The following is a 23,278-nucleotide window of genomic DNA, read 5'->3' on the forward strand; positions in this document are numbered from 1 at the left end:
ACCATCCCGTCATCTCTTCATACGGCACGTTTTTGCTACTGCAGCCCAGCACAGATCGTTCCAACAGTTGGAAAAATCGCCTTTCTAGAATTCCACCCTTATCTCTACGCGGCATTTAAAAAAGAGAGAGAGAGAGAGAGAGGGAGGAAAAAAAGGAGGAGGGGGGCGGCGAAAAAGGAAGAAGAAAGCCCCAGCAACTCCATCACACGCCGCTAGAGTTCTCCTTTTTCCAAGGATCCGAGGCTGTATCCCTAAACCCTGTTTACCCCAGAAAGCTAGAAGTGTGCAGACGGCCAGGAGAGAGAGAGGGAAAAAAAATTCAGACACAATAAAACTCCGATGGGGGGAGAAAATATGTAGCAGGCGGAGGAGGGAGCCGCGGCCTGGAGCAGGGATCGCAAACTTTCGCCTGGGTGAACTTCTCTTCCTCCGCCTGCAGAATCTGCAACTGCAAGAGACGCCGCCGGACAAGGTGAGGGACCCCGGCTTCGGGCTGGGGAGGCGGAAGGAGAAAAAAGGGGTGGCGGGTGGGAAGGGGCCGAGACGGAGCCTGCGAAAAAGCACGACTTTTGCAGTCCCTGCCCGGTGTAAATCCTGCGTGTCTTTTATCCCCTGGCTTGGAGGGCGGAGGGAGAAGGGAGGGACGGGGGGCAAGGAGGGAGAGGCGGCGTCTCGGTGCTCGGGGGTGGTGGGGGGAAGAATTCTTGTTTTTTCTTTTTAAAATAGGATGGAGGATTATAAACATGGCGCCTTAAAAAAAAAAGAAAAGCTACAAAACCCGGGTCCACAGTCGGCCGCGGGAGGGAGAGGGGAGTTGAATGCGTCGGGAGGAGAAATAAAATACCGATGGGTGCAGAGATAGAGGTGCATCGGCTCCGGGGGTGGGGTGGGGGTAAGTGGCACGAAATCAGAATAAAACGGGGGGCAAAGGCAGGGCTGCTAATCAGCCTGGGGAGCAAGCCTGCCCGCCCGTGCAGAGTGCATGGGGGGGCTCTCTTTCTCACCCCCCTTTTCCTCCTTCCTTCGCCCCCCCCGACCCGTTTTTCTGGACCTCGTGCGAATCCGGGGGTGCCCCTTGCAGGCCGGGGCGGGAAGGGTTGGCCGATCGATCTGAGCACCGGGCAGCTCCCGCGCCCGGTGAGGGACTGCGGTGGGGACGGGGCTTCCCGGACTTCCTCCCCCCGCGGCGGAGGCTACCTGCGGGGAAGGAGAGGGAGTGAGGGCGCCGAGGCGGAGGAGAAGGGGGTGCGCGTGTGCCCGTCGTGAGGGGGGAACCAGGCGGCGGGGGGAGAAGCTCCGTCCCCGGAAAGGCCTGCTCGGACGGGGGAGCCCGGGAGTCGAGTGACTGGAGAGGCCGGGCACGTCGCAGCTCTCCCCGGCCGCCGCCTTCCGGATGGGCCTCCGGCTCGAAGACGCCCTTTCGCCTCGCTGGGGCGGCTTTGGAGCAGGTCTGGCTCGAGTAATGGCAGGCAGGGGGGTGGGGGAGGAGGAGGAAAGGCAGGCTGGAGGGGAAGGGGGCCGTTGGTCTCCGGCTCGCCAGCCCTGGGAAGGGCCCTCGGGCGGTGAAAGCCCCTCTGGTGGGCTCGGCCTCGGTTTAATCCTCGATTAGAGTAGGAAGGGGAAGTTTTCGCATCCCTCAGTAAAGGGGAAGGGAAAGAAGATTGTAGGCTGCCATTGGACGTGGAAAATGGTGGTGGTGGTGGTGATGATGATGGTGATCATAATCATAATAATTAATAGCCGCAATATCAGACTGTCTTGCTTCTGCAGGGATGGAGGGGATGAACTCAGCCTGTCTGGACGGAAGCAATATTTTATTTATTTTATTTTATTTTTATCCTGCCTTTATTATTTTTATAAATAACTCAAGGCAGTGAACATACCTAATACTCCTTCCTCCTCCTATTTTCCCCACAACAACAACCCTGTGAGGTGAGTTGGGCTGAGAGAGAGCGACTGGCCCAAGGTCACCCAGCCGGCTTTCATGCCTAAAATGGGACTGGAACTCACAGCCTCCTGGTTTCTAGCCCAGCACCTTAACCACTAGACCAAACTGGCTATGCCCTTTAGGAGGTTTGAAGGACTCTGGGGGGGGGTGCCCCCCCAAAAAGAGATTAACCAGGAGAGGGTGGTGAGGGAAGCCCCCTTCCCAAAGGATGAAGAATGGAGCTGGAGGGGGCATGTGCAGAAGAAAAGTACACCTTCCTGCACTCCCTTCTTTCTGATCTTTATAAATTGCTCATTAAGAGCAGTTCTTGCCTTCCCTGGAAAGGATTTTCTCTGCCTGTTTGATCAAGTTAGTAGATAGAGGGGTTCTCCTTGAGTTTGTAATGGGCTGACGTTCCATACTAATAGCATGGTGTACCTACAGTGTAATGGATGATAGGTGTATGTTAATCTGGCTGAGGTGCTAATAGGCTATTTTATATTAATTAACGTAGAGGTTTTATTTTCATTTTAAGGCTGCAGGGCTATTGTAGGGAATAAAGTCCAAATGAACAAGCCAGAATGAACTTGGTGGGTTTTGTTTCCTTATCTGTTCGATTTATAGCCCACCATTCCTTTAGCTTGCTGGCAAAGTCCTCCTTGCACAAGATTTCAGCAGGCCTGGAAAAGGCTGAACAGGTTGTTCTCCTGTGGCTGGTTGTGGGGATTGAGGTTCCCCCAGCAGATGCACAGGTTGAATTGACCTGTCATGGTTTTGTTCCGCTCTTGCAGCAAGGTTAAGAATTGTTATATGTGTCTAAAGGCATGGTATGTTTCAGTAACAGATTTACTTCCTGTCTTCCTTCCACGAAGCCCAAGCTTGATGGTTTTCCATATGACCAAAGCTGGACCTGCTTAGGTTCAACAGTTGATGCAGAATGGGCTTTCAGGGTTTCTTGCTTGTTGTGCTCTTGATTGGATACATGACATTTATTTTTCTCCAAGGGTGTTACTTTCTTCAGTCTTGTTTCCCACTCAATTACATGTCCTTTGAGAAGGCATTTCCTCACATAACATCTCCATCTTAAACTACATTGAGCAGACAAGTAAAAATAGCATTGATTCAAGTTTTTCTACATGAAAATGCATGTTTAATCCAAGAGTCGATCCACTGAATGTAGATTGCAAAACTGCTCTCCAACAGAAAGCAGTAAACCCCACATAATTAGAAAATCTATCATAATATTAAATGATGAAAATGTGGATTCTTTTATTATGTTGGGATTTTTAAAAAAGATAACAATGTCTCAAATATGAATTTCATTAACCCATTTTACCAGCAGGGTCAAACCAACAAATTGAATCCATTTTTGTTTCCACCATGATGTTTGGATTCCAGCATCTAAATCCTACAACATCTTTTAATTGTGAGAACAAACCATGAACAGGATGGAATTTTAGCAAAACAAATAGGGCTAGTTCTGTTGGATTGCCACATCAAATGTGCAGAACTATAGATTGTTTCACAATAATGGAATCTCAAGGAATTTGTTTATCATCTATGGTCTTACGAACATAAAAGTTGTATGTGACAGCTCATATTTTAAAGGCCATCCCAGACTGTAACCATGTCAGGTGATGCTTGAGACCTCCCCACTGTTTTGGGTAGACATAACATTGGATTTATGGCAGCATCTCCCCTCTTTAGGGATAGGGCTGATTTGGATGGTCCACCCCCAAAAGCTGTAGAATTCCAAGAGGCCTTGAAAGAATTTATGGTTGATCCTATCAGTGCCATGGTTGAAATCTGAAATAGGGAACTTAGCAGAACAGGTGACATAATTGCTCCTAAATGTCCTTTCTGACCTGTTGCAAAATAGCCTTATGGTGCTTGAGTTATGGGAGCTAAAGCAGCAAGATAGATAGGTAGAGTGCATGTAAAGGCATTATTATTATTATTCCTTGAGATCCCATTATTGTGAAACATTTAACTTAATGTAGTTCAGATAGCATTGTTAATTTTTGGTCAGTAAAATATTTCGTAATCAATGGTGGCTGTCTGGATGCCACCATTGATAACAGCCAGTTGAGGGTGGTACCCAAAAATTATCATATTGACTGGATTAATTTCAGTTTGTGACACCTGAGAATTTGGAGAGTCTCAGAGATAGGCAAATATAGACCAGTTGTTAATCTGTGACAGTTTGAGAGACGGGTGGCTTCTTGGCTATAAGCAGCCCTAGAGGAAGTTTATTATTCTGTTTAATTATTTGTTATAAGTATAATAAAATTATGTAACATTGTTCTAGAAAACAATGCAGTGATTATGAAAAGAACCCAACAAAAACAATTTCTGATGTATCATTTCGCAGCTATATTTATTTTTATTAACAGATGTCTGGTGAATTATAATTTTTAACAATGCTATCTGAACTACATTAAGTTAAATCAATACAAATGCAATAAAATGATAAAGATCTTATCAATACTCTGCTCCCCATTAACTTTTCCATAGATCATAATAATCACCAGGTATAATTTCAGGAAGCTTTTTACAATTCATATATACAATGGGAAAAGACATTCTATCTGAAAATCATCTGAGTTTGGAATATTACATACAGCTGAAGTTTTGTGAGAAGATTTTCCATTACCACAGTTCGCCAAACTTTTTCAAACCAGCTGTTAATAGATAAACCCTTTAAATCATAGTTACAAATTAGGGAGGCAACTATTTGCTTTATAATTAATAAATAGCAACTGTAGCTGTTGTGTTTGTTGCTGGCTAGTAATATTACTTAAAATCTGAAAGATTGAGCAGTCATTTTCTATAAAACCAAGCCTATATGTACAGGCAGCCCCTCCAACCAAAAGGTGAAATTGATTTTTGACTGTATGATTGCTTATTTTGGTTTGTGATACCATCTGTGAAACTCTTTTAGAGTTGTTTTCTTCGTATTTGAGGAAGCAAATTAAAATGGAGACAGTTGCCAAATCATAGCCCTCGTTTCTCTTTTAGACTGGCAGTCCAGCTCTCAGGTACCTGTAAGACAATCCATGATTGGATAAAATTATTGAGAAAATGGGGTAGTTCTGCAGGACATAAATTAACTTGACACTTTTCACACTGGCTTCAAAGTATGCTACAAGCCCAAGATTGCCTTAGTTGGCCCGATGAGTGTTCTGTGTCTGACAATTACAAAATGAGAGTGACTCTTTTTGGTTCTTTTTAACTTTTCAGTGGTTTTTGATACCATCAACCATGATATCCTTTTGAATCCACTTGGAAATTTAGGAATAGGAGCACTGCTTTAAACTCTCAGTAACATCTTTTAAGTTAGACACCAGTGCTTTTTTGCAGTTGATAACTGGCTGGATGAGAGTAAATAAATAAACTGAAACTGAATTCAAATATGCTACAGCTAACTGTTGAAGGCTAATGGTGTATCTCCCTGTTCTTTTTCAGAAGCATGTATTCAATTTGAAAATGGTCCTCTGAGAATTGCACTCTGATTTCTTAGGCCAGCCTTTCTCAATTTTTTAACCCTGGAGGAACCCCTGAAATTTTTCAGGCCTTGGGGAACCGCTGCACATTCAGGCTCAAATGTAGGCCAGAAGTTAAAAAATCATTATATTTGTTTCATGTGTAGGCCTGTATATATGCATTAACAGTGTTCTTAAACTAAAAATAAAGAATGAAACTTGCCTCTTTAATGTGAAGTTGCCCGAATTTGAGATAATTTTTTAAATCAATCTTGATCTCCCGGGGAAGCCCCAGGACCTCTCACAGAACCCAAGGGTGCCATGGAACCCTGGTTGAGAAACCCTGTCTTAGATTGAAGCTAGAATCATCTTCTTTTCACCTTTGGCCAATACTTTCATTTTAGAAGAAAATGATCTAGAGTGGTGTAGGTGCTGCCTATATAATATTGCCTCCAGAGACTTAAAGTATCACAACGTTCTGGAAGAATTTAAAGTAGTATGCCTGTTCTAAAGGACATCACACTGGCTACCAGTTTGTTTCCAGATGGGATACAATGTGCTGGTTGTTATTTTTGAAGCTTTATGTGGCTTGGGTTCAGGTTTCCTGAGAAAATTCCTTCTCTCGTAAGAATCCCACAATTACTGAATTCATCTGAGGAGGTGTGTCTATACCTACCATAGGCTTATCTCACGGCAGCTTGCTCCAATTCTTGCTCCAATTCTTCGGCATTCCCATCTGAATTCAAAGAAGTAAATTCTTTGGTTACTTTTCAAGTTTAAAATCATCGCTTTGGACAGGCATTTAATTCTTGATAATTTTGATCCGTTTTAGTTTCACGGTTTTAAATTGTTTTTAAGGTTTAATTTTTTTTTTGTAAACTGCCAAGAGACTTTAGTAGTGATATTTAGTACATGCAGTCTAACATACTATTATTGCATGATATATGATAGTATTTGGGCCTGACAGATGAAAGCTATAAATCTGGCACATTTTGAGTTTATACTAAAGTAATTATAGTTTAAACATTCTAAAGACATGGCATGATCCTACTATTGTGACTGGGTACTGGCTACAAATGTCACATTATAGTTTTCATTTTATAATAGACCATATCTGGGTTGCAAAGGTCTAGATGATCAATTGATGTCAGTACTGTAGAGAGATTCAGAAAAGTCTAACGTTGCCTCCTCCTAATGGTCATCCAGATTTTGTAGCACAGATATGGTATGCTTACACTATCTCATCCTTTACATTTCTTATTTATCATCACAGTAACCTTGGGTGAGAGAGAGATGCTTGAGAGAGAAGCTTAAGTTACTTAGGATTTTCACTAAGCAGAGATTGAAGTAGGGTTCAGAGCAATGCTCTTCGGCTGCCCTGGAGCAGTTCGGAATTACTTCTGCACTGAAGATGTTACCTGGTCAGGTAATGAAATGTCTGCAAGAAAACAACCGAGCTCAGAGAACACCAAGGACTCCACAGAATAATTTCTTTTTATGAAATACCTTTAGTATTTACATTTTGTTTGGAATACAAAAAGTGATAGGTTTCTATAAGAAATAAAGCAGAGGCATTGCCGACAATGCTTGACAATGTGGACAGATTGGTTGCAAAGAGAGGAATTCATACCTACTGTACTCAATCTGAGAAGCTGATCAGATGCTTTGAAGGTACAGAATTGGAGTGAATAATTTGAATTAGTACAGGATCTGGAGATTTAATCTCCAGTATCTCCATTTAAAAAGTTTCTGCTGCTACACTTACAAATGTCCCATTTGTACATTTTATCTCTGGTTTGATAAAGAGGTGTATAACAGTTTAATATTTGGGGAAAAAAATAGCAAAAGTCTTTCCAACAATTCCATTGTTGAGGTTATTCAGGATTTGGAGTCTGCTCAAAGTTCATTGAAGGTGGTGGTGGATTTGGACGGCTTAAGTTATTTTTACTTTATCACTTTATTATCATATTTATCCACATAAGGTTGATATCTGAAGCAACAATTTCAACAGATACTTAGATTTCATTTGATCTCCCACTATGGTGTTCCAGTTGGGACCAAGATCTTTTTGTAGTCCATCTTTCCATCTTGTTTCTTGTTTTATGTTATTAGGCTTATAATGATTATGCCTGTATTCAAACACACTTTTCTATTATACTCAGTAAGAGTTTGGTTAGTGTCTTTAGGCATGGTATTTATTTGGGACTACATCCTTTGCAGCCAAAGGTGGCAGACATCTATACAGTTGGTAAAAACAAGACCTGGAGCTGACTGTAGTTCAGATCACGAACTTCTTATTACAAACTTTAGGATCAGACTAAAGAGATTAGGGAAGACCCACAGATCAGCTAGATATGAGCTCACTAATATTCCTAAGGAAATTGCAGTGGAGATGAAGAATCGATTTAAGGGACTGGACTTAGTAGATAGGGTCCTGGAAGAACTATTGACCGAAGTTCGCAACATTGTTCAGCAGGCGGCAACAAAATACATGCCAAAGAAAGAGAAAACCAAGAAGGCAAAATGGCTGTCTGCTGAGACACTAGAAGTAGCCCAAGAAAGAAGGAAAGCAAAAGGCAACAGTGATAGGGGGAGATATGCCCAATTAAATGCAAAATTCCAGAGGTTAGCCAGAAGAGATAAGGAATTATTTTTAAACAAGCAAGGCGTGGAAGTGGAAGAAGACAATAGAATTGGAAGGACAAGAGACCTCTTTCAGAAAATTAGAAACATCGGAGGTAAATTCCAGGCAAAATTGGGTATGATCAAAAACAAAGATGGCAAGGACCTAACAGAAGAAGAAGAGATCAAGCAAAGGTAGCAAGAATATACGGAAGACCTGTATAGGAAGGATAACAATATCGGGGATAGCTTTGACGGTGTGGTCAGTGAGCTAGAGCCAGACATCCTGAAGAGTGAGGTTGAATGGGCCTTAAGAAGCATTGCTAATAACAAGGCAGCAGGAGACGACGGCATCCCAGCTGAACTGTTCAAAATCTTGCAAGATGATGCTGTCAAGGTAATGCATGCTATATGCCAGCAAATTTGGAAAACACAAGAATGGCCATCAGATGGGAAAAAATCAACTTATATCCCCACACCAAAAAAGGGAAACACTAAAGAATGTTCAAACTATCCAACAGTGGCACTCATTTCACATGCCAGTAAGGTAATGCTCAAGATCCTGCAAGGTAGACTTCAGCAATTCATGGAGCGAGAATTGCCAGATGTACAAGCTGGGTTTAGAAAAGGCAGAGGAACTAGGGACCAAATTGCCAATATCCGCTGGATCGTGGAAAAAGCCAGGGAGTTTCAGAAAATCATCTATTTCTGTTTTATTGACTATTCTAAAGCCTTTGACTGTGTGGACCATAACAAATTGTGGCAAGTTCTTAGTGGTATGGGGATACCAAGTCAACTTGTCTGCCTCCTGAAGAATCTGTATAACGACCAAGTAGCAACAGTAAGAACAGACCACGGAACAACGCACTGGTTTAAGATTGGGAAAGGAGTACGGCAGGGCTGTATACTCTCACCCTACCTATTCAACTTGTACACAGAACACATCATGCGACAAGCTGGGCTTGAGGAATCCAAGGCTGGAGTTAAAATTGCTGGAAGAAACATTAACAATCTCAGATATGCAGATGATACCACTTTGATGGCTGAAAGCGAAGAGGAACTGAGGAGCCTTATGATGAAGGTGGAAGAAGAAAGTGCAAAAGCTGGCTTGCAGCTAAACCTCAAAAGAACCAAGATTATGGCAACCAGCTTGATTGATAACTGGCAAATAGAGGGAGAAAATGTAGAAGCAGTGAAAGACTTTGTATTTCTAGGTGCAAAGATTACTGCAGATGCTGACGCTTAATCCTTGGGAGAAGAGCAATGACCAATCTTGATAAAATAGTTAAGAGCAGAGACATCACAATGACAACAAAGGTCCGCACAGTTAAAGCAACGGTGTTCCCCGTAGTAACATATGGCTGCGAGAGCTGGACCATAAGGAAGGCTGAGAGAAGGAAGATCGATGCTTTTGAACTGTGGTGTTGGAGGAAAATTCTGAGAGTGCCTTGGACTGCAAGAAGATCAAACCAGTCCATACTCCAGGAAATAAAGCCAGACTGCTCACTTGAGGGAATGGTATTAAAGGCAAAACTGAAATACTTTGGCCACATAATGAGGAGACAGAAAACCCTGGAGAAGATGCTGATGCTAGGGAGAGTGGAAGGCAAAAGGAAGAGGGGCCGACCAAGGGCAAGGCGGATGGATGATATTCTAGAGGTGACGGACTCGTCCCTGGGGGAACCGGGGGGTGTTGACGACCGACAGGAAGCTCTGGCGTGGGCTGGTCCATGAAGTCACGAAGAGTCGGAAGCGACTAAACGAATAAACAACAACAATTTATTTGGGAAAGATTTATAGCAACACATTAAATAAGAATTTTTTTTAAAATGTGAGTTCAAGCAACTTTATATTAGGAATGTATATTAGAACAGATTAATCCAGAGTAATTCTCTCAAATGGACAGTGGCCAAAAAGATGAAAATGAATAGGGGTTATTCTGTATATGGTTTGTTTAAAGAGATTAGTAATGTATGTTGCTGTATTTTCCTGGCACTCTCAAGCAGCAAAACAAAGACTTTAAAACATTAGGGCATTAGGAAATGTTTCCTTATTTATTTGAGCATTGTAGTATTGCCTAATTTTATCAGGGTTTTTCATTGCAGTTATTTTATAGAAAGGGAAGGTGGCAAGAAGCTTTAGTTGAAAATGGTCTTAAAAGAAATAAGAATGCCCAGGATATCAAATTCTTGCATATGTTATAGTATAATTTGTATTTTGGCATTTTGACATTGGAAGGTAGTCTTTTCTGCAGGTCTGTCACTATTATTTATTGTCACCCCCCCCCCCCCATGAAATAGAAATAAGATGGAAGAAACATGTTTTCTGAAAAGCACCTGTTGTTTTTGTTGAATGTTCATCATTGTAATCCTTAGCACTCTTGCCCACAGTTTGCAAATGTTTGGACAGCCCTTTGGAGCCAGTTAGTGATGATCTAAGAGGATGCAGGATTTGGGGTTTTTTACTATCTTATGCCAAGTTGGAAGTACAATCAGAAGCATCTGTTTCATAGGCTTGCATTTAAAACATGCTGAACCACCGAAGAAATGGTTATCTGTTTGCTGTGAATGTTCATGAAGTGTCTGATCCTTGCAGAATGAGCATAGTGTCAAATATTTCACATTTGAAGTAATACATTCTACTTTTTAATGATCTATTCCTTTGTAATTTGCATAGGCAGGCACCTAATTGCTTATCATAGTTGGTACTTGCTGACTTTCTTAGGATTTATGTGCAAATTATGTTTCTGTTTGCATTGTTACACAGGAATTTAATTGCTTACTGCAGTTGTTATGTATTAGAAAATAAGTGGTTTCTTTCCAATTACTTAAAAGCAGTATTCTAAGTTAAACCTATTGCAACGTAACCTAACACTGAAGAACAATCATGGCATTTCTTTGAAGGCAATCATGATAATTCCTATATCATTGTTTATTACAGTTTTGTGCATTAGAGTTTCTGTAATTTAAGGGATGTTTGGAATGATAGTTAATTTTATTGGTTGCTAATTAGAATGGCTGTGTATTATCTAAACAAGCTCACAATAGTTTCAGGGTAAGCTTGGTTTGTTTACTAACAGGAGACTGAGTGAATTATATATCTACCACCCTGAGGGTGGGAAATATGTTTATGGAATGGAAAAATATGTTGCTTTTCTTAGCAAGAACTTTTGCTATAGTATTTTGTATGTTGCTTACAACAACAATAACAATAATGTTTATTTGATTTGATTTGTACCCCACCCCTCTGCTCTGGGGAACACATAGCAAGAACTTTAGGGACAGTACAAATGTGTTTTATGTGCTAGAGAAATACAGTGTTAAGATGTACCAGTAGGCATATTAAGAGCCAGTCTCAAAATTCCTGTCAAGTATTAAGAGCCAGTCTCAAAATTCCTGTCAAGTGACTGGGATCATTTTTACTTTGTGTTAATGTTAAATATGCTATCTGGTAATGTTGATGTTAAGGATCCTCACAGGTTAAGGTCGCTGTAAATTCATTGGAATTACTTGTTTAACACATTCTTGGATCCCTTGCCTCCTTATTATCAGTACTGTAGTGGGTTTTAAGCAGTATCAATCTCCCACAATGCATAAATTTAGGTCCAGCTTGTCCATTCGGGAATTTCATGTACTCTTCTAATTTTGACTGCAACTGTAATGCTGGTAATAAAACATGGGCCTGACTTTATTTCTGGGATACCGGAAATGATCTTTACTGTTCACATCTACAAATTTATTTATTATTTATTTTATTTATTATTCAAATTTTGTTGCTGCCCATCTCCCCAAAAGAGGGACTCTGGCCAATAAAAATTACTCTTTTTATTGCCTTAATTTCATATACATTTCTGTTAACAGCAGTTGATATTAATCTCACTGTCTTGCTTTATAAAATTATCAATAATAAAGCATTTTTGTACTCAATTTTCATGTTTGACACTTTTGATTGAGAGTTAAATGTAAAGCAAAACTTAATTTTGGTCATTTTAAATTAATTAATTAATTAATTCAAGTTTATATTCCGTTCATCAGTCAAATTACCCAGACAGTTTATAACTGGCAACAATTGGCAACAACAATAAGTTACCAAAATTTGGATATATTAGAACAATGACAGTAGAAGTGGCAAAAAATTATGAGGCACAAATCCAGGTTAAATAAATTACTGAAAATATAACTTTGCATGCCACAAAAATGCCATATACTGTTGCCTTTTTATCATATGTATCAAGCAGGTCAGATGATTATTAAGGTAATCATTGTGGGACTGTAAGATGATTTATTATAGTTGTGTTTGCGGTTCATATATTTCTATTCAGAATGAATACAGATTATAAGACTCAAACAATGGACATTTTTCTTCCTATACAATAGAACTTACAGTATTGAATTCTGTAGTGTTATAAAGTAACAATATACTAAGCTGTATTAAAAGCCTTTGTTCAGTTCTCTAAAATGCTTTTAGTAATCTGAGTTTTTCAGATGCTAGATTACAACCACAGAATTCCCAGCCATCGTGTCCAACCCCAGCTTGGCTGGAAGCTTTGGATGGTCCAGCATACTTGGAGAATACTAAGATGAGAAAGGCTTCCCTAAAAGTTAGCAAATGTATTAGAGTTAGCTACCCATGAATAAATATTTTACCCACAGAAATCTTTAATATGCTTCCATTTCGTATGTTTCATATTGTTTCTTAGTGTATTCATGCAATATTGCTTCCCAGTTCAGTCTTGCTACTTATGGTGTGTATAATTCCATGCAAAATTCCTCGGGGTTTATAAAATTCATTTCTTTTCAAGGCACTGCCTGTTTAATAATCTTCATTTTTTCTTTAAGAAAATGTATGATACAAGTTATTGTTGGGAAAAAAATAATTTAATTAAGGAATACCACTCTTAAAGTTATGAATCCTAGGAAGTATGAGGTTTAGAATCAGTTGATCAAAGTATTAGGAAAATACAAATATTCTAATACATTGTACTACATTTGTGAAAGTATTTTGCTGTTTACTATATGTGTGTGTGTATGTGTGTGTGTGTGTCCTATTTTTCTTCTATCTCTTCTTACAATCATGAAGATTTTAAGTTCTACTCATTGTCTCCAATCCAGGCATTGACTAGTCCAGATTTCAATTCAGTTCAATTTTATTATAGCCTTTAGCCAGTAAAGGCCCAGATTTCATAGAATCATAGAGTTGGAAGGGGCCATTAGGCCACTCACTGTAACCTCCTGCTCAGTGTAAAAATCCAAAAAGAGTTCTGTATTTTGAAAGTTTCAGGGAGTTTTATGTATCTCATGTTGTTAGACTCCATCTTGACAGTTAAGGTGAATGTGGAACATCCCTTTTTGCTACTTAGTTCTGTGAGAGTTGCATTACAGGTAGTCCTCACTTAATGACCACAACAGGGACCAGAAAACTGGTTGTTAAGCGGCGTGGTAGTTAAGTTAGTCACCACACGCCAGGACCCAGTTTTACAACAGTTGTTAAGTGAATCACCACAGTCGTTAAGCAAAACCAGCTTCCCAAATGGACGTTTTATGACAGAAAAGGGCAAAAAAGGTCACAAGTTGCAATCACATGACTGCAGGATGCTGCAACTGGTCGTAAATTCAAGCCAGCTGCCAAGTGCCCAAATTACGATCATGTGACTGTGGGGTGGTGCGACGTTTTGCAACAGTTGTAAATGTGACTACAGGTTGTAAACCATTTTTTCCAAGGCTATCATAACTTCAGACCATCATTAAACAAATGGTTAAGTGAGGACTACCTGTAGTGGGAAGTTTAGGGTACTATGCCATCTACTGTTATGATAAGAGGACAGAGATTTTAAACTGTAACACTTTTGCAAACAAAACTGGTTCTCCTAGAGCAATGTTTCTTAAACTTCTTTTCCTCAGGAGCCCTTCTCACTTTTAAAAATTATGGAAGACTCCAAAAGAGCTTTTGTTTGTATGGGTTATATTTATGGATACAGATAGCCCTTGTTGAACGACCAGTCATTTAGCAACCATTCGAACTTACAATGGTGCTGAACGAAGGGGACTTATGACGGGTCCTTGTAGTTGCGGCTGTTACAGTGTCCCCATGGTCACGTGATCATGATTTGGGTGCTTGGCAACCAGCTCGCAATTACAATGGTGGCAGCGTCCTGTAGTCATGTGATCGTCATTGTGATGAAACGTGAGGGTGAACTTGGAAGATGGGGGTGGGGAAGAGATGCCGCCTAGGGAACGATCAGTTAAAAGGGAAAGGAGCCCACAACAGAGTAACGGCCAGAGAAAGGAATGTGGGAAGGTCCCACCACAAATACTCAGGCTGTAAATGGGGAGGGCAGGAGATTTGTATGTTCAGACTTGCAAGATTGATGTCAGCCCTTACAGGTAAACCAGACAGGAAACACAACGAGATGACCTAATTCTACTTTATTGTAGGGCTACATTAACAGAATATTATATTTTATTAAATTATATTATTAATATAGTTTATTTTATTCTTTATAGTATATTTCTATATGTAAATAATGGATACGGATAAACAGTTCAAAATAACTTTGCAAACTCTGGTTAAATTTTATATTGGCATTGAATAGACCATAGATATCAATATCAGTAACAATATAGGTAAGTCTTGCTCTGCTTGCTTAGCAGTATGCAGGTGTCATAAGAATTACCCATTTATTCTCTCACGTGACTTTGGAGTTCTGAAGCTAAGATTAAGATAAGAAGCTAAGTTAGTTTAAATAAGTTTAAGTAATACGTCTTCTGTGATGAAAAGGATGAAACAAGGGGCCTGGATGTATGTATAAAATTGTTCAGTGGCTAAATAAGTCTCTTTGCTCTGATTAATGTTATAATGACACACAAACAATGATGAATCTTTTAGCACCATCCTTTCTGAAGTATACAAACTTTTATTTCCTTCCTGTTTCTTTCACCCACTTTGACACTTTATGTTTGCCTTTGAGCTAAATGAAGCTTAATTGGCATAACTAACATATAAGAAAATTAGCATATTATTTTGTAGCGAGCAGTGAATTGGTCCAAATGTTGGCCGTCGTGGGGCATTTAATTTTTAGTATGTCAGTGAAGTGCTTGAGACAAGGGATTCACCAAAAATATTTCTTGACAATGGTTGAATGTACAAGGATTTGGGAGATGAGAGTTTGTGAAACTGGTGGTGCTAATGTATTTCACAAAGCCATGTTCAGATGGTTATAGCCATCTTGGAGGGGTGTAGTATTTATTATTAAGAAGATGAGGCATTGCTTGACTAATTGTGTAAAAATACAAGCTAAATCTTGGAAGGAAGAACTGTTATATGTAGAGATGTGTTCCTTCCATTTAAATAACACTTGCAGTTTAGGAGGTAGTTGCCAGCAGCCTACTGTTTTAACTTAGCTGCATCCTCTTGGGTTAACTTACACCTCTCTGGAGTTGTTGGCTGATACATCATTGAAGAAAAAAATGGATTGTGAGCTGGGACTGGTAGAGAAGTTAAGGATCTAGAAAGGCAGGATTCAGATGTTCAAGAAAGCAGCAACTTGAAGTATAGGAGATGAGAAGTTGAACTGGACAAGAGGCATTGTGTATAACAGCCTTCTGTGATTTGGGTGTCCATCAGATCTAAGATCTTCAATTCTTGGAATTCCCCAGCTAGCCTGGTTATTTCTGAAAATTTGGAGCTGAACTGCAAACGTTTGGAGGCCATAAAATGAGGAAGAAGGTAGAAGAAGAGGAGTAGAGGAAAAAAATCTGAAAGGGAAAGGAAAAGTGGGGAAGAGAATGAACAGGTGGGAGGAGATAAGATGAGGAATAATACTGATTTGAGATAAAGTTAAAGCCTTTGGCTTCAGACAATGATGCATATTTGAAGCATGAATCAAGAACACTAAACATGGGATTTTTGAACAACAGAACTTTGAAGTCAGTTATGAACATACTAAATTAGGCTAGTATATAAGCAATATAATAATGTTGGTTGTCAATACATTACTGCATTATATTTTTTTATAAACTTATTTGTAAGATTTATAAATTGACTCACTAGAAAAGCTCTAGGTGGTACAGTATACAAAGCTACTGTGTGTCTCTGTACATATATGTATGTACTGTATATGATAATATATCGCTAATTTATTTAGGGTTTTGTTTTGTTTGCATCTTTTACATTGTGATTTCTTCATGTCTATTGGAGCTCTGAGCTCTAATTTTAATTTTAAAAACTATTTTAAGAAGAATTAGCTACATGGTACAACAGAATTTGAGCTATAGATTGGGGAAAGCTAGGGTAATTTGTGGTTTCTGTAATACATGTTTTCATGCATCATTTGTCCATTTTAGCCTGATATTGAGCCTTTGAGCTCAGTCTGGGCAGAAGTGACAAGAACAATTTGCATCCCAAATCTCTAGGAATCTTTTGAACATGCTGTTCCCAAACCACTTTTTTGTTTTAGTTTTTTGTGGATTAAACCATGACATTGAACTTTAATTCTAGAAGTTAGGAGAGCACATATGCAAGTATTAGATTTAAACTTTACAGAGGAGAATATATCATAGCATTCCTGTGGGAATTTTTTCAATTCCTGTAACAACAAATAGCTTTAATCCTGTGTGGGAAATAGGAGCTTGGGCTAAGAACAACTGGATGGTGTTGTTTACAAAGGAGAAGAAGCCTTTGAACCATATTTTGGGTATGTTGGGTTAAAAAAAAAGTATTTGTTGGTTTATTTCCCCCTTTCTTTTAAGTTTCTACACATAATTAGATTTTTTTTTTTAGGGTGCTGGCTGCTTTAAGAACTAATTTACATATGTTTTTGAAAAGAATGATAAGCAGAGAGACCCAGAGAGTTAACTTCTTGGTGTATTCTGGAACTTTAAAGGACTATGGGAAAGCTTAGAAAAGAGTGGAAAATTGCAGTGGGACTGAATGAATTCTTTCTAAACTGACTGTTGAGATAAGTTGTATTTGGTGTATGATGTAACAGCCATGATCATTGACATTTTAAATTCATATTCTATACAAAGACTGTATACTTCCCCAATTTGTTTAGGAATTTTAGGCCCAACACATCTGGAGGGTATCAGGTTGGAGAAGGCAAGCCCAGTGTTTCTCAACCTTGGCAACTTTGAGATATGTGCACTTCAACTCCCAGAATTCCCTAGCCAGCATGGAGTTGAAGTCCACACATCTTAAAGTTGCCAAAGTTAAGAAACACTGGGCTAGAATATAGAAAAACATGTGAGAAGATTTTCATTTTCTTTTTATTCTTATACATAAAACAATCAGAATCTTTGCTCAAGAGAGAATCCGTGGAAGGATGTTTCATTCAAAACAAATGCTTATGAATTAAAAATAAACTTTTTTGTTGTTTGGTGAAATGCAAATAACAAATAATGCAAGGATATACAAAGGACCTTCAGTTTCCACTTGAATATATCAGGAGCTCATGTTATATTCTACAGACTGTTGTTTGTCTAGCTGAATATCATCTGCTTTGATAGGAAATTATTCTTCTGAGAGGAAGCAAAGAACTTCAAAGGGAGGACCAGGAATCTTCTAAACCTAAAGCATGTCAATTACCACTGGACAATGCCCTCTAAACTAAAATATATGGGTGGATTTCATTGTAATTTGCTGTAGTTCAGCAAAGATTTTTGTCAATAGCTAATGAATAATGAAAACAAAAGGCCTTATTCCCTTCTGAATTAGGCTCCTAAACTGAAAAATAGGACTAGCCATCTCCGTACTACAGTAGTGGTTTTCCACCAGCAGGTGAGTTCCAGAGCAATGTGTAGTAACATAAACTTTGAAGAGTCTGTAGCAGCCTTTCTCAACCTTTTGATCCTGGGGGAACCCTTGAAATATTTTTCAGGCCTTGGGGAACCCCTGCACATTCAGGCTCAAATGTAGGCCACAGGTTATAAGATTATTATATTCGTTTCATGGGGAGGCCTGTATAGATGCACTGACAGTGTTCTTAAACTAAAAAATAAGGAATGAAACTTACCTCTTTAATGTGAAGTTGCCCAAATTTGAAAAGATTTGTTAAATCAGTCGTGATCTCCCAGGGAACCCCTAGTGACTTCTTGCGGAACCTGAGGGTTCCATGAAACCCTGGTTGAGAAACCCTGATTTAAGAGTATTTCAGACCCTGAAGGAGCAGCCACCATTTTAGGATCACAACCACTCATCTTGAGAAGGATTTATTTATTTATTTGTTTGTTTGTTTGTTTGTTTGATATCACTGCCCATCTCCCCCAATGGGGGACTCTGGGCGGTTTACAATAAATAGCACTAAAACATAACCACGTAAAAATTACCATTAAAATATACATAAAAACAAATGTAAAATCCAAGTGGAGATGGAACACAATCACTAAGAGGTGCTATGGCACCAGCCATCCCCAGGTGGAGCTAACACTCTCCCTCTCCCAAGCGAGGCGGCAGAACCAGGTCTTAAGTTTCTTCTGAAGTCCGGGAGTGAGGAAACCTGTCTCAACTCCGGGGGCAAGATGTTCCAAAGGGCGGAACATACATTTTACAATTTATGGCAGCAACACCATCTTTGCTTTGTTCCAACAAAACTCTCATCAGCTTTGGGGTATTATAAGACAGGAAGTGCAGAGGAACAGCTTTGATTGCCATTTTCTTGCCAGGATTAATCCTGTGAATAGATGGGCGGGGGAATTTTCCCTGCATGATTTTGTAAGTATTAAAAATTTCTCAAATGCTGTTAGGTCCTTAACTGAATGCATCTTGCTGCACTTATAAATCTCATATTAGTATTAGCTAATGAATTATATTTTTATGCATGCAGCCATAAATTAATCACGTCTCACTCTATTGACCAAAATAATAACAATCTAAATACATTTTTAGGCTTGGACCTAATTTGCACTGTTTGAAACTTAATTAGTTTTTTAAAATAATGCAAGCTCATTATTTTCCTCCCTCGTGGTTTAAAAAATTAAAACAAATTGTCTTTGACATTCCACTCAATAAAAATTAGTCTTAATATGTATAGTGGCAAATCCTGTGCTGAATGAATGACATCGTAAAATAGGGATGCTGATTTACTGTTGTTGTTTTTCAGCAACCCTGACAATACAAGCAGGGTTTTTAAAATTTTAAATGATGTGTGTCTCTTCTGCACCCCTGCTGTATTTACACAATAGCTGCAATTCACATTTTTGTTGTCCAGTGCTGAAGATGTAAAGATAACTCTCTAAAACAGCAACATGTTGCAATTCTGATACATAATGAATTGATGACAGATATTTCTAAATTCTACTTTAAAAGCTCACTCCTATTCATATTTAATTATGTGAAGCACTGTAACAAATCACTGCACTTGCAAAGATCTCACAAGAACAGGAATGTCAGTTGCAGTGATCTGGCTAAAACCCAGGCTCAGTAATTAGGTTGTGCTTTTCTGAATTCCTCCTCCTGCAGTTTCAGATGGGTATTATGCCTATTATTTAGTTACAGAGAAATACATATGAACATTGGCCATTTGCAGCGCAGTATTATTTGCTGTATAAAATAGCAAAATTCTGCCCTTCCTCAAATGGTTTTACCTTTGGTGCACAAAACAGAGAGAAATGCTAAATGGAACATACCTCATCGGTGACAAGGTGGGCTTTCAGGTTATAGAGAGGAAGCAGATAATACAGGGCATACGTTGCACTTGGTACCAGTGTCAAATGGAGGAAGAATAAGGAAGAATAAAGATGTTTTGCATGAATAAAACCAAAATGAAACAAAATGGCATGGATCTGCTTTTGCAGAGTTTACAAACAAGAATTCTCAAGGCATTGCGCAACCCCCAACTGATTTTACAAATGAGAGAAGACAGTAGAAGCGCATGGCAAGTGAATTTAGATTATTGTGGAGAAGAGACAGGAAGTGACTTGCAGAGAGATAATTTTGTATTTCCCTGTTCCCTTCCGTTTGTTTGTCTGATTGCCCGCAGTATGTTTATCTAATTGAATATTGTACGTTTGATATCTCTGTGGCCTGCTCTAGCTGGGCTCACCCCTTTCTGTCTTTTCCAAAGCCATTGCCAGTAACTAACCTGTTGGAAGGATCCCTGAAGAAAGAGGAGAAAAGACGGTGGACAACCATCACAGACACATTTGTGTTGATGTTTAATCATCGTATTTGTAAACCCAACTATGTAGGATTTGAATCCTGAAAGCATATACATGAATAATTCTGATTCACAATAAGTAAAGAGGCCTTGTGTCATCTTGGGCAATCCTCTGAAGAGCAATTTGGTCCAGCTTCAAATTAAAGAACCACCAAGGGGAGTATGGGGACTTGGAAGTTGTCCTTCAGAACCTGTGTATTTGAGAAGCGGGTGTAGGGGTCATCTGGTTACAGTAACATGAATTTCATTTCTCTTCTTAGGATGATACTTATTTAAATTGAAACAGTTCAAATGAGAGTGCGTACATTTATGCAAGTCAGTGGCCTCTTTGACCTATTTTTGTTGATGTGTAAGTGGCTATTGTAAATCGATATATATATATATATGTATGTATACACACACACACACACACACACACACACACACATACATACACACACTTCCACTTCCCACTGATAGATTTTTACTGTTGTATTTAATAATTACTTCTGCTTTTTTTAAGAAAACAAGGAATATCTGGAGAATGCATAATTTCTCTTTCTTTGTCTACTCTTCCCGTGAATGGCAAAACAAAGCTATACTGTATCTGCCTACTCAAAAATCAGATTTGTCAAGTTTAGAAAAAGTCCTAAATAAGTCTGTAATTGGACCATCAGCATAGTTCTTTCTATTCAGATCAGCATTAGTTCCCCAAGTCCTCAGGCAGAGGTCTTTTCCAGTCCAGCTTCTTAAGGTGCTAGGGGTAAAACTTTAGGGTTTCTGTTCGCAGAAACATTGATTATTCTCTAAACTCCTAGCCAGAAGCCTGTAGGTTTCATTATGATTCTGTTGCTTTGTTTTTGGTTAAAAACACTAAGAGCAGAAGGTTTTTTTTTTTTTTTAATCATTCATTCTGGGGAATCTTCATAAGAAAATGGAAAGGTTAGAAAGAAGATGTAATTGCATTTAGTTGCTTTCTTATTAAAAAGCTCTTTCTCTGAAAGTAAGCTGTGCTGTGGTCTATGTGCGTTGGCTTTTTGCCCAGGTTATACATTTCGTTAATGATAGTGGTTTGATCCACCATGGTAGAGCATGAACAAGGATACATGCTTTGCATGTGCATCAACAAGATGAAAGGTCTAATTAAATGGGTGTTGCGTGCATGTGAATGGGATTTAAAGCAGTCCCAGATCTGTACATGGCAATCAACTGCTGGCAAAGACAAGCCCATTTCTTTTTTCATGCTGGATTGCAGGCTCCACTTCAGAATTTATTGTACCAAGATCCTTATTTAAATAATATTAAGAACAACATGCTGTGTGCGTTCCGCAATCACAGATGTATGAAAAGCTCAAGGGCAGATAAATCTGAGTAAAAGGAAGTTTATTTTGCTTTAAACAAGCAGATTGAAGCTGCAAATGAAATATATTGGGTGGCATTAATATCAGCATTTTATTGTGAGTGCTGTTTTTCAAGTTTGTGTGAATGCAGATAAGGCTGCAATGCTGTGCTCGCTCAGTATGGACTTATTCCCATTGAAAACATTTGTAGTTTAGTGTTGTCTTTTCACAAGAGATTTTTATCAAAAGAAAAGTTTGTGATCTAAAGGTGGTACCTCACTGTAGTCAAATGCCCAACTGGTCAAGATCAGGTTGTTTCAGAAGTTGTTATCATTTGCTTCCTTGTAGCTTAAACTTAGCTAACAGATGAGCTGAGTACTGTTATTTGAGATCCCAGATTTACCAGACATGATTGTTTTTTTATAATTTGCAGTGAATATTTCTGCTACATCTTTAAAACTTGCAAAAAATAAGAGGTCCATGGAATTCATTATAGTTCTTCCAACTGCCACATATCAGTTGCAGATTCTCAATTTACAGTGGACTTTATATTTTGACTGGGAGCATTTTCTAAAATATGGTTTGTTTACATACCAGTCTAATGCCTAATCTATTCCATTTACAAGACTTCTTGTTGAAAATAATGTCAGTATTAAAAACTATATTCCTAGTACAGTCAAGGGTGGCATACAATAGCTAAATGAACTGTTTATGGAACCTTGATAAAAGAATTTTAAAGAATTCTGTACAGTAAAAATAAAACACCTGTAATTGAGAAACTATTGAAATAATTCGGTACAAAATTATTCTAATAAAGCTACATTACTTGTACTGAGCCAACTTAGATCAATGGAAACTTTAAAGAACAGCATTGTAATTGCTGTTTTTTGTATAAGAGAAATACACAAGGGTGGAGAGCTGTTTGTAGCTAATAATTCAATTATAATATTGTATTAATAAGTATCGGACCAGGGAAATCCAAATTCAAATCACTCACCCATGAAATTGGGTCAATTATTAGTTGGGTTTTCTTTGTTTAACCATGATTTCTTGAATAAACCTCTGTGTTCTCAAATCATACTAACAATAAACCATACTCTACAAACTGTAGTGGCTGTGTAAGCACTTAGACCTCAATCTAAACTGCCACACGAAGTTACTGCAAGGATAAAATACATGGAATAAAGATATAGCAGCCATTTTGAATTTCTTGTGGGAAGAGTATAATAAAAATAAGATGAATAATAAGATAATGTACATGTAATAGTCTCTGTATGTGTATGTATTAGACCTGGTAATTTCAAGATGGGGTTTGGGGGGGTATACTTTCTTATGTGGATTATTTCATAATCATTCTATTCTGTTTTTAGAGACTGAAATCATCTAAAAATTGAGACATAGTTATATACGTATGTATGTATGTATATATATATATTTAATCCATTCAATTGTTTCCGATTCTCAGAGACTGCCTGGACAACTCCCTGCAGTTTTCTTGGCAAAGTTTTTCAGAAGTGGTTTGCCATTGCCTTCTTCCCAGGGCTGAGAGAGAGCAACTGGCCCAGGGTCGCCCAGCTGGCTTTGTGCTTAAGGCGGGTCTAGAACTCACAGTCTTCTGGTTTCTGGCCTGGTGCCTTAACCACTACACCAAACTGGCTCTCATATTTATATAATAATGATTGTTTATTTTATCTGATTTATAGCCTGCTTTTCTACTCAGGTGACCATGCAAGGCACCTAACAAAATTTAATCAGAAGAATAAATAACTAAAAATAT

General features: G+C 38.8%; 1 protein-coding gene across 9 annotated transcripts in view; it reads left to right on the forward strand.

Moving 5' to 3' along the window:
- Nucleotides 1–243: 243 nt before the first annotated feature.
- The window catches only part of ZMYND11 (zinc finger MYND-type containing 11), a 98,083-nt gene continuing 75,048 nt past the window's right edge, over nt 244–23,278 (forward strand). For 3 of the 9 annotated variants that reach the window (XM_063303395.1, XM_063303402.1, XM_063303400.1), the window contains exon 1: nt 245–472. The gene's annotated coding sequence lies outside the window, so the exon portion shown is untranslated. Of the gene's footprint in view, nt 473–1,119; nt 1,138–23,278 lie in introns of those variants that run through there. The other 6 variants (XM_063303399.1, XM_063303403.1, XM_063303401.1 and 3 more) reach the window with 4 other exon arrangements.

Source organism: Candoia aspera, chromosome 4 (genome assembly GCF_035149785.1).
Source record: "Candoia aspera isolate rCanAsp1 chromosome 4, rCanAsp1.hap2, whole genome shotgun sequence".
Classification (NCBI taxonomy): Eukaryota; Metazoa; Chordata; class Lepidosauria; order Squamata; family Boidae; genus Candoia; species Candoia aspera.